Here is a 17,004-nt window from a genome sequence, read left to right on the forward strand (position 1 = left end):
CAGTGACGAAAGAAATGTGAGCGTCTGCAAAATATTTACACACCACTATCGAGGCGCGACAGCGAACCGTCTGCAATTCATGAGCAACCGTTGGCTCTTATTCATCGGCGATCCGGGAGACGCGTCCGACCATGTGAATCGTCAATGAATGCATCTTTGAAATGTCGCACCGAGAGGTCTGAAGACATCCTTGAGGAGCTTCGAATGTTGGAGTGCCATCTGCTTTGCGAGTCCTATCCTAAGGGGGGGGAGATATGTTTATTAAGAAAAAAAAAGAAAGGAAAGGTCAGCCAGACGGAGGTCGGCTTGCTATTAAAAAAAAATAGAAAATGGGGGAAGGAAAAGAAAAAGAAGGAAAGAAAAGGAGAAGAAAAGGGAGAAAAGGGGAAAGGAAAGAAAAGGAAAAGAAGAAAAGAAGAGGGGAAGACAAAGAAGAGAAGAAAAGAAAAAGATGTTGTGTAGAGGATGCGAGGTTGTTCCGCGTACATTTTTTTTAACATTATGCTCACATCTCTCACAATGTAGAGGTAACGGCATCTTTTATTCAGCGAAGAGAAATTTGTGCACTTTCGTGCCCCTTTAAAGGGGGTTGCGACACTTTATCCAAAGTTGTGCCTGTTAAATGTTAAAGAAATTTTTGGCAACGACGTGAACGTGCATCCCAAGTTTTACAAGAAAAAGTGGGTTAATAGACGCCTAGAAAATCGGTACTGCGAATACCGAAACCCATCCTGCTCTGACGTCGCCGCTGGCGTCTTCGCCAATCAGGCAGCGAGATCGAGGTTTAGGCGTGCAGCACAACGAGTACATGATGTAACGAACGACATTTGCAAGAGTGTCCCAACTAGTTTTAGCCCAATTTAGAAACCTCGAGTTGTCAAGTAGCTTGCCGCAATCTGTCGGAGTCAACGCGGCATGTAGTTTATTCAGCTGCAGACTGTACCCACTTTCGTATACCTTAGGCGGTATTCTTGCTGCGCACTCTTATGGAATGTACACTCTGCTGCCCGCAAAGGCGATGATGATCTGGTGATGAGCTTGCCCGTATCAGCAAGAGGCCGCTCAATTTAGCTGCACTCATTGGCCCCTATGAAGATCCTGTGCTCCATCGTCGGGTTCTTCACCAGTTCATGGACTTCCTGTCGTCCACTAGGTTGCTCCAAGACGCCTTAGTTCTCTCTCGTATTTTCATCCTTCCTTCATCATCTTCACATAATGTTCCACGTGCAATGGGGCAGGGTACCGCACCACCGCGGTGAAACACCCCATCTCATCGTCATCATCTATTGTTGTTGTTGTTGCTGCGCGCTCACTAACAACCACAACAATTATATTTTGACGATGAAGTGTGGTGGTTTTCCACTCTAGGGGTGGAACGTTACCCCATAGCTAGGGGATCTAATATGAGGGACGGCGATGCTGTCACCCCCCCCCCCCCCGACCGGGGCGATTAGCCGGGAATGCAGGTTTATGTCGGCGTTCACTGCCAAACAAAACCCATACAAGCTTAGTTGGGAACCCAACAAATCGAGACACATAGAGGTGCCACATGTGTGTGTGGGGGGTAGGTACACACGTTCTTGAAATATGGAACGTATGGCGGCGAGACAACTAACTACTGTGATACCTAAACAGTTGGATTTCTCATTTACAAAAGCACCTCGCCACCACCTCAGTCCACAGAGAGACAGGGACAAAGACAGAGAGAAGAGAAAGACAGAGAGACGGACGGATAGACAGATAGGTAGGCAGAACAAGTAAAAAGTAATGCTTGGAACGTTCCCATGTGGGTCTGCGTCGCCGACCAGAATAATTATCAGCAGTTCTTTTAAGTGTCCCGCATGTTACGCGCGCATGATTGCCCATACACTAATTCCAGTGAGGCTGGCAACAGTGGATGGGGCCTGATACGCAGTGAATAGTTTCCAGACACGCTAATCACCCATCGATTTTGCAAATTGAGTTCGCGCACTGCAAGCCCGTATGGCGGTATACCCGTGGGTGACCTCGAACAACCGCACGTATAACATCTACACGAAGGGAAGGGCACCCGTTTCTGAAGAATGAGGAAGCTTGTTCGCAATGGTTGTACATAGAGTGTACATACCGTGTACATACAGTGTACATACCGCTACTTTTTCAGTAGCGGTGCAGTGATCCCGCTACATTATGGGAGACTGGGAGGTACCCGGGTTCGAATCTCGGTGCCGGCTGTGCTGTCTGGGGTTTTTCCTGGGTTTTCCTCAGACGGTTTCAGACATATGTCGGCACAGTTCCCCTAGAAGTCGGCCCAGGACGCACATTTCCCCAGGGCGTCAGTCGTGACGTTGCCCACATACGTGAGGCCGACAACGGCAAGCCCTTTCACCATCACCACCACCACCACCACCACCACCGCCGCTACATTATAAATTGGTAGTATTTCCGTTAAAAGTATGTGTAGCGGTGGACTCTTTCTCCGCTACTGCCACCTTGGAAGACGTGGCGGAACACGGAGAATAAAAGCGAGATAACGGCTAAATATAATTCTTTTTTTTTTGTCTCGTTATTCCTTTTAGTTATATTTGTTCAATCAGATTGACGTGACGATCTTCCTCATAGAATAGAAGTAGAAAGAAAAAGATGGAAACGGTAGGTCGCACTGTTCCATGACACTTGATGTGTGAAAACACTGAGTGATTTAAAAGATTACTTCAGCACGTATGTAATTGAGGTCCTCAATTTCACTAACTCTCGTAAGCTATTTGCAATGAAATATATTTAGGAACATAATTTGTATTATTCTACGCATATTGAAGTTGTTTAGCTCACATTTGCGAAACACAAGGACGCTACGGGCAGGCAGCGCGTTACGGACGAGAGGTGTTGCGTTGGCCCTGGCGAAAGCATGAGCAACCATTTGGCCATTCATGACGCGATGAGTGGTCGCTTATGATGGCAGTTGCGCCACCTGACCACAAGGATCATCAAACGATCGAGAGACTCCATCAATCTCCATCAAACTGATCAATCCATCAACAGTAAGCAGACGGAAAAGTTCGAGGTTGGAATTCGTGGATATATCTTGAACAAAATACTGTTATCCCAGAAAAACATTCGTGTTCCAAACATTGTGACGGGAAAATTATTAAATGCACATATGCGCTATGTGCATTAAATTATCGTTTGAATGCGCATCATCTTAACATCAAGCCCAACGTGAAGTAATATATCTGGGTTCTAGGTAATGGTATATTTTATGCTGCAAGGCTGGCTGTGCCCGAGGGAATATAAATATTCCACCGTCCTTAGACACATTCGACAACGAGATGCCTACGGTAAGGTGTTGCCTAGAGAAGGATACGGTAGCGGAAAAGTAGCGGCATAGTATTTGCTCTGCTTTTATTTGGTAGCGGCAGCGGTGTCGCTTTACTTTTTCAAATTTGACGCTACTATTGCGCTTCTTTTTTGTGAAGTACCGGGTAGCGGCATTCCGTTACTTCGTCTTGGTAGCGGGTACAACACTGCTTGTTCGTAATACAGGATGGCGCAATTGTATTTTGTTTCACTTATTTACCTTTTCAATTTTTCAATTTCAGTACTTTGCTGTCTGCGAAAAGTCAGTGCGAAGATTAGGACGCTGATTTATGACGCAAATGTTTGGAAGAGAAACCTCGATCTTAAACGATAATTTGTACCGTATTCCGCTTTCGATGTAGCACGTTTTGTTCTTCATCCACTGCAAAGACACCGCACCGTGACAGCGCGTGACGTCAATGAGCGCTCCAAAAATTTCCCCTTCGCTTTCCATATCTCCCTCTCACTTCTTAAAACGATGATGATGATGATGATAATAATAATAATAATAATGATAATCTTTAATAATAATAATTAGGAGTAGATTTACACATAAGGAGAGTCAGACTATTTGTATGGCGACATGCCGCACGGGCCGCAGGCTAGGACTGTAGATAATTTGGACCACCTGAGGTTCTTTTGACGAGCGTCGTAAGTCTCCGACACACGGTGCTGGAATAAAATCTTTATCTCCCCCACACTGCTACCGTCCCCGGCCGGGTCTTAAAGGGATAGATCGATGCTTGCAGCGCGAACTATGCTTGGCGAGCGAACAGTTTGTAATATAAGCAAACAAACTGACACAAACAAACAAACAAACAATCTTAAACGGCTAGTTCGCGCTCCAAGCATCGATTAGTTGACTCCTGTTGCAGAGAGTAGTGTATTTCGAACTTTATCAGGGCCGTGCATTAGTTTCCGGCAGTTCAAGCGGTATGATTTATTGTAGCCATCTGAAAGCCGCGAGACCCACGTAAGCAGGCTTTCCTGCAGAGAATGACGTACGCGCTCCGACAGTCTGGCAACAATGCGACGACAAAAGGGCGTTCTCGTTTCCCTGGCAGAGAATTGGGGCTTCCTACCGCCAGACCTGAAGCAATGTCATGAAACGTCACGCGAGCCGATCGCAGCCTCCCGTAATATGCTCCTTCGCCGGCGTCCACAGGAAAATACTGAAAACTCGGAAAATGCAGCGATTTTTTAACGAAAGGGATCCAGGGGGAGCTGTTCGTTGCACACGCCCAGCACGTTTTTTTTAATATAGTTTCGTTAGGGAGCGAACTATTCCTTTAAAGCTGAGTCTGATGTAACAAGCACAGCTCACTTGCGCACACATATTAAAACGTAAGAGCACAGCTAAAACAATGACCTTTGGCGACACAATATATTCCCAGGGCACAACAAAATAAAGGCGTACTTCAAAAGATAAAACCCTTTCTCGTTGTTCTTATTGTAGTTAGCTAGCTATTGTCTGGCAAGAGTAATTAGAGCACCGCATTATCCTTATTCGTACGCCGATACATTTAATTTTTTAATTGTGTTATGCAACGTTGGTATGTCCCTATTCTCCTCCGTCTGGCCTTTCTCGAAAACACAACGATCCGGTTTCCTCCCGTGCTTTCGCAGCCTTTTTGTTTCGTGTCTCCCTTTCTTTCGTGTCTTTCTTCGACACTGAATGCTGGGTGAATGAGAAAAACGCGCTCCCGCCGCGTTTCGTCATGCGCGGCAAAGGTGAAAGCACTCGCGTCTGGCTTCGTTGAACGTCGACGTGACGCCGAGCACAGACGCGGAATAAGATAATGGTTGCGTTAAGGAGGCGCCCCGGTGCGCAAGTGTTTCAGACTCCACTCACTTGACGCGACTATGATTCGACAAAGAGCGCAAATAAAAGGAATAAGAATTGCGAATATTTGGCATTTGATATTTTGCTTCGCTGCTTCGTTTCTTCGTGTGCCACTAACTTTGTAGCTATGTACCTTTCGCTAATTTGTTGCGGTTCTATACGGGTTTTGGTGTTGCGGTTCAGCCGTGTTGGTCCGTCCATAACAGATGAGAAGGAGGATACCAGCGCAGGATCGGAAGATGGCCCTGTGGCTGCCTTTGGCAATCCTTTGGCTGTTTGCCACACCAGGGAGACAAAAAATAAGTAGAAGTTGGGGGGGGATATGTGTAGTGGTAAAAAAAGGAAGGGAAGATGGCAGACGCCCAATGAATGGTAACAGCCAATTTATATATATATATATATATATTGTTGCATTCAGATGTAAGCGTGAGCTTCAATTATAAATTTATAATGGAATAATGCGTAGAAAGGCGCCTTCGTTTTTCTAGTTAATGGGCGTTCTTAAAAAGTATCGTTTTGAATCACGTCGTACTACGCCCCTGATGATGTCTACAGTAACAGTACATACAGTAACGTGTGTTCGGACGTGTGTTCTCTTGGCTCTTGATCTTTGGATACATTTTCGTGGTCGCCCCGGACGTTGTCGTCATCTGAGTGACGCCTTCTACCGGGGCAGCAATGTCAGATCGCACGCCGTCGAAAGACTGGGCTTTTAATGTGTCTGTCCCTGCTGGGACGTCTGTAGATGACATCGTCGATGCAAGTGAGGCGGTCGCCGGAGAAGCCACCGTTTTCAGCGTACAACACCTGGGAGAAACGTCCTTCCAGGTGGTAGTCTACTCAGCTAGCGCCATGAAGAAGGTTCATGCGGCTGGCAGTATTAAGGTTGGGAATGAAAGTGTAGAAATCGTCCCCGTGGGTCCCAGAGTCGTCAACGTCATCTGTCGATATCTTCCAGTTTTCATCCCAAATGAATGTCTTCGTAGTGCCCTTCATTCACATGGCAGGGTCCTGGATATTTCTTATTGTCGGTACAAGGGTAGGGCAACAGTGAGGAATGGGGACAGAGTGGTGAAAATCGAGATGTCCGTGAACAACCCGGTTCCTAATTTTCTTCGTGTACTTGGCCATCGCGTAACCTTTGATTACGTTGGCATGAAGAAAGTCTGTTGACGTTGCAAAAAAGAGGGTCATTTTAAGGCTGCTTGCCGCGAAGAATTCTGCGACCGGTGTAGCACGTTCGGTCACCCAACGTTGTCCTGCCAGCGACCTTGTCAAAGGTGTGGAGCCAACCATGCTACCGCTGACTGCACAGAGAGGCGACCGTATTCTGAAGTATTGGTCTCGCCAGCGGTTGCTTTTCCGCCGCTACACGATGCCCCCGCCGATCCCCGGAAGCAGGAGGCTGAAGATTTGCCCGGTGAAGCACAAGGGGTGCTGACAGAAACTCAAGTAGCTCATCTGCCATCCAGCGCAGTACAAAAGGTGTCGCCGTGTGCGGAGAGGAATGATTCAATGGAAGTTTCATCTGAAGACTCCAACACGGTTTGCTACGAATCAGAGGATGTATCGCTGGATCAGAAAATGGATTCCGAAGGTGAGCCTCCCTTGACTTCTAGCCCTCCAGTTGACAACGTACCTGCCGACGAGAACTTCGTGTCTCCTCCGCCATGCGCTGGTCCGCCAGCTGCTGCATCCTCAACGAATGGGTCACCTGTGGATACTGTTCAGGCGGACTGTAGTCGGCCAGATTCCAAGAGAATAATGCGCTCAACGAGTAGCCCCAAGGAAGTGAAAAAGAAGAAGAAGCGAGTTGACAGCGACCACGTAATGGAGCTTAGTACGGACTCCGGATCTTCCCAGGAATGATGATGAGCCTTTTATTCTTCATGCGACTAAGCCTTCTCACTCTGAATGCCCAGGGATTTAAATGCCCGGATAAGCAGCGTGAGATACTGCACCTTGCTCGGGTGTCCTCTTGTGACCTATTGCTCCTCCAGGAAACGAACTTTAGTTCGCCCAAAGACGTATGTGATTTTCGTAGGCGGTTTTCTGTTAACTGTTTCTTCTCGTTGGGGTCTGCGCGGTCGGAGGGAGTCGGTGTAGTTGTCTTCCGACCGTCGCTTCTTCGTGATTGTATTTGTTGTTATGACGCTGCGGGCCGCGTAGTGTGTCTTGATATTTACATTGCAAACTGTAAAGTTCGTGTTCTTAACGTGTACGGGCCCGCTCGTCCCGGGTTATCTAACGTTTTTTTTTTCAAAACTTGCATTCGTTCATGCTTGAACCGCATGCACTTATATTAATAGGGGATTTTAACTGTGTTTTAGATTCTCGCAGGGATGTATCTGGTCCAGGTTTCGGCCGGCCTACGTGGAACGCGCGTGAACTGAGGCGAATAGTGCAGCAGTATTCCTTAACTGACGCCTGGGTCCATTTGTATGGCAACCAGTTCAATTACACTTGGTCCCGTGGGAACTCGTTTAGTCGTCTGGACAGAGCATATGTGCCTAATGAATACGCTGACTGCATTGTTCAATGCCGAACGTCACCGTTTCCTGTCTCAGTGGGATATATTTCAGATCATGTACCTTTTTTCGTCGCGCTGGATCTCTCGACTTTTGAAACTCGAGGGCCCGGCTGGTGGAGGCTAGATAGCGCAATATTACACGATCCCGAAGTTACTTCTGAAGTAGAGGTGGCAATCCGTGACTCTTTGCGTGAGACAGACTTCGACCCGGTCGTCTGGGACACCCTTAAGCGGCACTGGTCAGAGCTTTTGATCGCAGCTGGTAGACGCAGGAAGGTTGCTCTCACTGAACATTTAAATGAATTTCGTCGTCGAATGCTCATAGTGAAACGTGGAGGGCCCCTTACGTTGTTCATGCAAGAGTATCTGGACATCCTGAAAGAGCGCTATTACCGAGCTTTGCGCTTTTCGTCCCGGACTGCGGCAGTTATGTTCAACCGCAACCGTCCTATCTTGGACCCCGACGTGTTGCGTTACATGCGTAACTCCGACATTAGGCAACCTCGACAGAGTCATGTCGAACAAGTACGCTTGGCGGATGGGTCTGTCTCCTCTGCCCCATCAGACATCGTTCAAGTATTTCGCACTTTCTTTGCACAATTGTTCTCTTCTGAAAGCGAGGTTAGCGAAGAGATGTTACCTGGCTTCGTTGCCCGAACTGCCAGATGATTTGGGATCGGCGTTGTGTTGTTCTGTGACCTTATCAGAAGTTAAAGCCGTCCTTGCTGAACAAAAAGTCTCTTCTGCTCCGGGCCCAGACGGGCTGCCTGTGCCGTTCTACAAATGCTTTTGGACAGCCCTGGGTCCGTCTATGGTCGCGTTGTTCACTAGATTTCTACAAGAGTCTTCCGCCTTCTTTCAAGCATGGTCGCATTGTCCTTATTCCGAAGGGTGGCGATAGCAACTCACCACAATCCTGGCGTCCTATTACGTTGCTGAATAGTGATTACAAGATCCTTGCTTCACTTATCGCAACACGTTTGAGGAATGCACTTCCCTACCTCGTATCTCCATTTCAAACCTGCTCAGTTTTGGGCAGAACTATCTTCTCGTCCTTGCTATTGACACGAGATGCCATTGAATACGCCCACAGCTCCCACCAGCCTGGTTCAGTCGTCTCGTTTGATCAGGCCAAGGCCTTTGACCGCGTGGAGCATTTTTATCTTTTTGGTGTTCTGCGTATGTTTGGCTTTCCCGTAGCCTTCATCTCGCTGCTTCGGTCGTTGTACTCAGGCTTGACAAGCGACCTCGTCGTTAACAGCAACATAGCGCAGCCGTTTCCAATAACACGTGGGGTTCGTCAGGGGTGCCCGTTATCCCCAATGCTGTTCGTGTTGTGCATAGACCCGCTGTTACGTAGGCTTGCTGCTTGCCCTCGTATTCGTGGGTTTCCGCTCCCCTGCGGCGGTTCGGTGGTGGTATCTGCGTATGCAGATGACATTACACTCTTTCTCAGGGACAGTGATAGCCTGTGCGAAGCACTTCAGATTTTTGGCGAGTATTCGCGTGTTTCCGGTGCTCGGCTTAACAATACAAAAAGTAAGGCATTGCCAGTTGCTGGTTTTAGTGGCAACTTCTTACGCGGTATAGAACAGTGTTTATCCCTTCGAATCCTGGGGGTAGTGTTTGACCAACGGGGCGTGGCACGAGAAAACTGGGGTTCCCTGCTTCAGGACGTTGAACGCAAGGTTTCGATAGCCAGTAGGTTTGACCTACCTTTTCAGGAGCGGGCGTATCTAATCAAGAATGTGCTATGTAGTAAGCTGTGGTTCGTTTCCCGGGTTGCTACACCGCCCCGTGCTGTCTGCACTAGGGTTTCTTCGGTGATATTCTCCTTCTTTTGGGGAGGAAGAACAGCTCTTGTTAGACGCGCGGTCCTACAACAGCCGCGATCCCAGGGAGGCTGGAGCCTCCCGTGCATTTCTACTTTTTGTACACTGCTTGCCCTTCGGGCTGTCCTTCGTGTTCTTGACGATACTGAGCATTCAGCGCGTGCGCTTGCGTTGTACTGGATGGGCCACTTTCACAGAGCATTAGTTCCTCGCGGACTAGGGAATAGGTACCCTGAAGCCACTTGCCCGTCCCTGTTTTATCGACGTATCGCAGAGCGTTTTTGCGACATACAGGCTCAGGACCCTCCGGTCGATCCTCGATCGGTCCCTGCATCACGTATCTGCGAACTGCTATGTCTCTTGGATGAACCCCGGTCGGATAACTTGAGAAACTTGGGTCTATCGTGGGGTGATATCCGGCCCGACAATTTCCCACGCGAAGTCTGTGACTTTTTGTGGAAGGCGGCCTGGGGAGTTCTACCTACGCGTGATCGCTTAAACCGGTGGGGTGTTACCAATACCTCCCTTTGTCCGAATTGTCCCAACATTGAATCAGTGTCTCACGTGTTAGACGACTGCGTTGTAGCAAGGACGTTTTGGACTCTCGTTTGCCGGGTTTTCCCGTTCCGCTACCGTTTAGGGCACCGGATCAGGGACAGGTTTGTTCTTCTGCTCGTTGCAGTGGCAAGGTACGTCTTGTGGAAGAACAGATGCAGAGCGGTAGCACAAAGCAGGCGCCTTCGCGTTCAGTACCCTCTCCTCATGTCGCTCCACAAGCAGGTAGTCATTTTCTTGGAGACCCAGTTTGTTACACTTGGAGAGACAGAGTTCCTCCGAAGATGGTCGACACGGTACATTAGTGTCCGCCGCGGCCGTGTCTCCTTGAATTGCCACTGGCTCCCTTAGTGGCGTTCTTTTGTGGGATTCTTTGGGAATATTACACTTGTTTTAGCTTGTCTTAGAGTGTGACTTCTCTTGTGTAAGCATTTTGTGTAATTAGTTTGTGATACATTATTATGGAACTGTATTGAACTTGTACTACACAAGTTTACTTGGTTATATTAAATATCCTAAACAGTAACACACTAAAACGTCGCGTCCAAGGTCAGTGACAACTTAAGTCCTACAATTGGAACCGCCCACTCATCCGTGGAAGGCTCCTGCGATTGGCTGCCAGCCTTTGCACGACGCGCCCGCTTCGCGGTGTAGTGCCGACTCTCTCTCTCTCCCCACAGTCCCCACTTGGCCGCGCCGCACAACATTCGCGCGCGCGGAGTGATTCTTGTGTGGGTGCGGGGTCAAGTGTATGACCTATGTTGTCACTGTCTAAAGTTCCCGAATAGTAGGAAGACTGTCTGACATCAAACGCCGTCGCAATCACAAGAGAGCTCGGGTCGAAATGTTATCGAAGCACCCGGTGGGTGTAATTAGCTAATGAATAACCTCGAAACGTAAAACTGAATAAGACCACGTTGAACGCAATAGGGAGAATTACACGTGTCTCTAGTTAATTCCGTGTAAAAAGTAAGTAGCCCGTAATATGAAGACCCGTGTACATTGAAGTAAATGAAAACTCTTTCAATACGTAAAATGTTAGGACAGCTCTTTGATATTTCGTTTAAATAGTTCAGCTTGTGCACAGAGAATAAAGCGTTGCCGCGCACTGAACGGAAATACGTACTCAAAACATGCTTCTGTAAACTTCCTCTCGATGCATTAGCAATTTGCGGTGGCCCTATACCCGCATCCGCTTAAAGCACCTTCGTGTCAGCTTCAACTAATTGAGAGCAAAGCGAACTCCCGTGTATCTGTTAAGCCTCTTCGACCGATTGTTTCACTTAAGTAATGACGGAGAGAGGCTGCGAAGCTTGAGGAGGCTTTGCTATTCCAGCTTTCTATTCCAGCTTTTTTCTTCCGCTATTCTGCTGTTCTCAGGTGCAAGTTTGGCGTCTAAGCGATAAGTAGGGTTCCGTTTTTTTTTGTTTGTTTTTTTCGGAGTTTACTACTTTCCTGGGATTCAGAGTTTATTATTTAGAATTAAGCTAATGTCTGAAATTCGGAGCAAAAGCGACGGCTGTGAAAGTGGACACACTCACAAAGAGAATGAGAGAGAAAGAGAGAGAGAAAAAAAAAGAAATCTTGCTGGTACGTTCCTCTAACTCAAGTAAATGTCACGTCTTTATACAGCACACCAGCTCGCTTGTACCATTTAAAGTTGATTGATCGATTGATTGATTTTCAAAGAACAATGGAGATGTTAGTTGTTAATCTTATAGATGTTAGCTGAAGGTTGTTAATTTCAAATTCCTACGTTCACTGTAGAAAAGGTCAGTGCTGTTGTCATTGCTGGAATGTATACATCTGCCGAACGTTCTACGCATTATAGAAACCTCTAACATATGCCACGCTATCGACTGAGGTCAGCGCCAGAATCCCTGTGTGTTTAGTTGAAAACGACTATAGTCCTGAACCATCTCCCACACCCAGCCTTGCAACCCAGTCTTTCTACTCACCCAATCTTCCTACTAACTTCAACGACACCCCTGACACTCAGTTCCCTAGCGAGATCGCGTTCAGGTCAGTAGCCCCTGAAAATGACGTACCATATGCCGTGACGTAGCAACACGCTCGTGCGCCTCTAACGCAGTCACACTGTTTCCAAGTCACGCAACATTGGGCATGCGAGCCCGCGCATGAAAAGCAGTGTTTGAGGCGCCCCCTGTGTACACATTCAAATTTCATGTGTACTTGGCATTCCGGGAAGCGTGACACGTATCTCACATCTCGTCCAAATCGATCGCGTTGGTACCCTAAACATGTGTGACCAACGACGGGAAACATTTTTGTTTTATCCGTTCTGTGCGATATTTTTCATTCAACGCTGACTGCGCGTTTCAACGTCCCTATCCCTTTTTATTCCATCGGTTAGCCTTTCGTTTTAAAGATTGACCATTTAAACAGTATGGCTGCAAGGATTAAACACCAAAATGAATTTCTCCTTTCCTTTTTTTTTCTTCAAATGCCCGATTCAACATCCAATTCTTTCTTCTTTCTTTTTGATCCTTCAGGATGTATAATTTGCAACACGACTTGTAACGCGACACTTCTTTCAGACGTAAACACGCAGAAAAAGCGAGTGTGACTGAAATTAAAACGTGCCGCGTTTTTCATTAGCGTTTTCGTAATATTCCGCGAGGTCGTAGATGGAGTAACGAAAAGGAATCCATATTGACTTAATCGGAATGAATTGGAATCATCAGCATTATCATCATCCTCGTTCCAACAGTTCTTCACCAGTAACCAATGTAGCTGGTGCAAGTGATGTGGAGTGGCTGGCCTCACACACTAGCGAAGCCAAAATCTCAATTTTATTTTTCCTTAAGATCAACCAGGGATGGGCAGTATTTAAATACATTGTAATTAAGATGCTATTTAAAATATAAATACACGTATTTATAGTTTGTATTTAAATACAGACTCGGAAAATGTATTTGTAATTATATTTAAATACCAATTTTTGAGTATCTATTGTTGTAAATACTTCTAAACACGCATGCTGTTGTTCCTTGCTGATTTGTTGTTATGATCATCATTATTTCTCTAACTCCAGATGAGGCCTTCCTCACAGTATTTATGGTAGTAGTTATAGTATTTAAATACTGTATTTGTATTTTGTACTGAAATACTCATATAAAAAAGTATTTATGCAGAGTATTTAAATATATTTTTCAACAAAGTATTTTGTTTTTATATTTAAATACTCAAAAAATGTATTTATGCCCACCCCTGAAATCAATCAATCAATAAATCCATCGAAATGAATTGGAGAGGCATCGAAGGCCATCCACAAGGATAGAGTTAACGGAATTCGTGCCTGTTTCACATGGAAGCTCTATAGGACAGGGAAGATTCATTGATACATTTAAGACATATCCTTGCGGTCTGCATTGTGCGGAAGGGGAAATTATTTCCGAGGTACGGTACGTTGCTTTGCGGACAATGTACGAGTGTAGAATGTACGCTGTGGAGCTAAGTCCACCGGTAAAAATAGTTCTGTGCCGTGTTCATGGCGCGGCATTAGATGGACGTGTATAGGATTTGCGCAGTGTTTATGGCGGTAAACGAACATATTTCGTAGATGAGGCATGTTTGAGTCGTCTTTGTGCATAACTGAACGGTTCATTAACATTATTTTCTGGTCACGTCTCCGGGGGGATTTCTGAAATGTCGTTTCAGCGCGCGTCCATGCATGCACCTTGTGAGGTGCTTTTCTCCCTTCTGTTGCTGACATGACGCAACATGAACTGCGGGTGGTTTGCTAGAAATCTGTCCGAGAAATGTCGTAGCATGCACGAATATTGCTGGGAGTATTTTTGAGGAATGAGGCTAGGAGAATTTTTTCTGCCTAGTTATGGGTGAAGATTGGTTGTGTTATGGTGGAGTGAGGTATGAAAAAAAAAAAGAAGAATATACCGGGTGTTTTAGTTAAATCCCCGGACTAAATAATTCGCGAACGGGTGCACCAATCGACCAGCTTTATTTTTTACAAGTATCTGTCCGATACGACCTACAATCTGGGCACCGTGTGAATGAGTGAGAGGCGCTCATTATTTAAATGAAAATTCAAATTAGTTTCGTAAAAAACGTTTCGTTGTAAATAAAAAAAATAGATACCCCTTTTGGGACCTTCAGTGGACACCTTTTAGAGAAAAATCTGACCCCGAAGCGGGTCATTTGTTGCAGTAATTAATTGGTTTCGGTTCACATATTTTTGTCGCGGCTAGTCGCAGTGAAGCGCAAAAGGATGCTCTCCCACTCCCTTATCCACCAATGAATCATGTCCTTACACCACGGAACTACACCAATGAATTACGTCCTTTTGCGCTTCACCGCGACCAGCCGCGACAAAATATGTAAATCGAAACCAATTAATTACAGCAACAAATTACCGGCTTCGGTGGCAGAATTTTCTCTAAAAGGTATCTACTGAAGGTCTCAAAAGGCGTAGTACCCATTTTAATGCAGGCAGCGCCCTGCTTTAGAAGTAATGTTTTTTTACGAAGCTCATCTGAATTTTTATTTATAAATAATGCGCGCCTCCCACTCATTCACACGGTGTGCAGCTTGTAGGTGGTATCGGACAGATACTTGTAAAAAGGAAAGTTTGTCGATTGGTGCAACCGTTCGCGAATTATTTAGCCCGGGGATTTAACTGAAACACCCGGTATAGATAAAATGAAGAAAAATAGCATACGCTCTTTGGCTGCACGTTGAACATATGTTTATAAGTCCCAAACGTCGCCACACCAGCATTGGACAGCTGTTTCGGCCTTATTGGGCCTTCATCAGCAATGCGTAGGTGGGCGACGTTTGAGCGAGTGGCGTCGGAAGGTCACGTGAAACGTGATGTCCTCCCGTCAGGGTGAGTGACTCACCTCTGAAAGCCCAGTGCGAAGCCAGTAAAGTATTAAATGAAGAAAAATAGCATACGCTCTTTGGCTGCACGTTGAACATATGTTTATAAGTCCCAAACGTCGCCACACCAGCATTGGACAGCTGTTTCGGCCTTATTGGGCCTTCATCAGCAATGCGTAGCAATAGCATCAGCAATAGCATCAGCAATAGCGTAACAATAGCATCAGCAATACTTTACTGGCTTCGCACTGGGCTTTCAGAGGTGAGTCACTCACCCTGACGGGAGGACATCACGTTCCACGTGACCTTCCGACGCCACTCGCTCAAACGTCGCCCACCTACGCATTGCTGATGAAGGCCCAATAAGGCCGAAACAGCTGTCCAATGCTGGTGTGGCGACGTTTGGGACTTATAAACATATGTTCAACGTGCAGCCAAAGAGCGTATGCTATTTTTCTTCATTTAATACTTTACTGGCTTCGCACTGGGCTTTCAGAGGTGAGTCACTCACCCTGACGGGAGGACATCACGTTCCACGTGACCTTCCGACGCCACTCGCTCAAACGTCGCCCACCTACGCATTGCTGATGAAGGCCCAATAAGGCCGAAACAGCTGTCCAATGCTCGTGTGGCGACGTTTGGGACTTATAAACATATGTTCAACGTGCAGCCAAAGAGCGTATGCTATTTTTCTTCATTTAATACTTTACTGGCTTCGCACTGGGCTTTCAGAGGTGAGTCACTCACCCTCACGGGAGGATATCACGTTCCACGTGACCTTCCGACGCCACTCGCTCAAACGTCGCCCACCTACGCATTGCTGATGAAGGCCCAATAAGGCCGAAACAGCTGTCCAATGCTGGTGTGGCGACGTTTGGGACTTATAAACATATGTTCAACGTGCAGCCAAAGAGCGTATGCTATTTTTCTTCATTTAATACTTTACTGGCTTCGCACTGGGCTTTCAGAGGTGAGTCACTCACCCTGACGGGAGGACATCACGTTCCACGTGACCTTCCGACGCCACTCGCTCAAACATCGCCCACCTACGCATTGCTGACGAAGGCCCAATAAGGCCGAAACAGCTGTCCAGTGCTCGTGTGGCGACGTTTGGGACTTATAAACATATGTTCAACGTGCAGCCAAAGAGCGTATGCTATTTTTCTTCATTTAATACTTTACTGGCTTCGCACTGGGCTTTCAGAGGTGAGTCACTCACCCTGACGGGAGGACATCACGTTCCACGTGACCTTCCGACGCCACTCGCTCAAACGTCGCCCACCTACGCATTGCTGATGAAGGCCCAATAAGGCCGAAACAGCTGTCCAATGCTGGTGTGGCGACGTTTGGGACTTATAAACCCGGTATAGATAGTTTGATCAAAAAATATACGAGCCGCTGGTCTGCCTTCTAGAGTGGCTAGGTGCTTCCGAAAAGGAGCAAGGCTGTTATAACGAAAGGTCTGTCCTGGCTTGGGGAGGGGGTTGTGTGTTTGTGTATGTGTGTGTGGGGGGGGGGGGGGTATCCTGCGTCCCACATGCTCTGGGGTTCTAAGCGGAACAGCACCCCATGTCATTTTAATTCATAGTTTAATTTTACTGTTGTTATCGCCCGTATAAGGAAATGTCCAAAAGCATGTTAATGTTTTTGTTTGTTAGGCGTAAATAACGGTCTTTAAGAAAATTACCAACGAAGAATGGTGATGATGTGTTTCCTTTTCCCTCTACCTCTCTTGTTCTCTCCCCACATCTGCTACGGGCAGACATACACGGCTGTCGGCGGTGTTAGTGGGCCCTATAAAGGTATCGCTTAAAAAGAAGCGCGTCAGACATTATTTCCGTTTACTGCTGCAAGCATGTCACGTGTCTCGTAAGAAAGCTCTGTCTGCTCTACAAGCGAAGTAAAAATACACGCCAAAATAAATGGCGTGCGCACGGATGTTACCGCCTAAAACATGCCTAGGCGAAACACGTGAGGCGATCAGGTGAATGGTGAATGTTCCGGGGCCTGTATGAGACGCTCCGATCGAAGTACTAACTCTCCAATGT

Source organism: Ornithodoros turicata, chromosome 5 (genome assembly GCF_037126465.1).
Source record: "Ornithodoros turicata isolate Travis chromosome 5, ASM3712646v1, whole genome shotgun sequence".
Lineage (NCBI taxonomy): Eukaryota > Metazoa > Arthropoda > Arachnida > Ixodida > Argasidae > Ornithodoros > Ornithodoros turicata.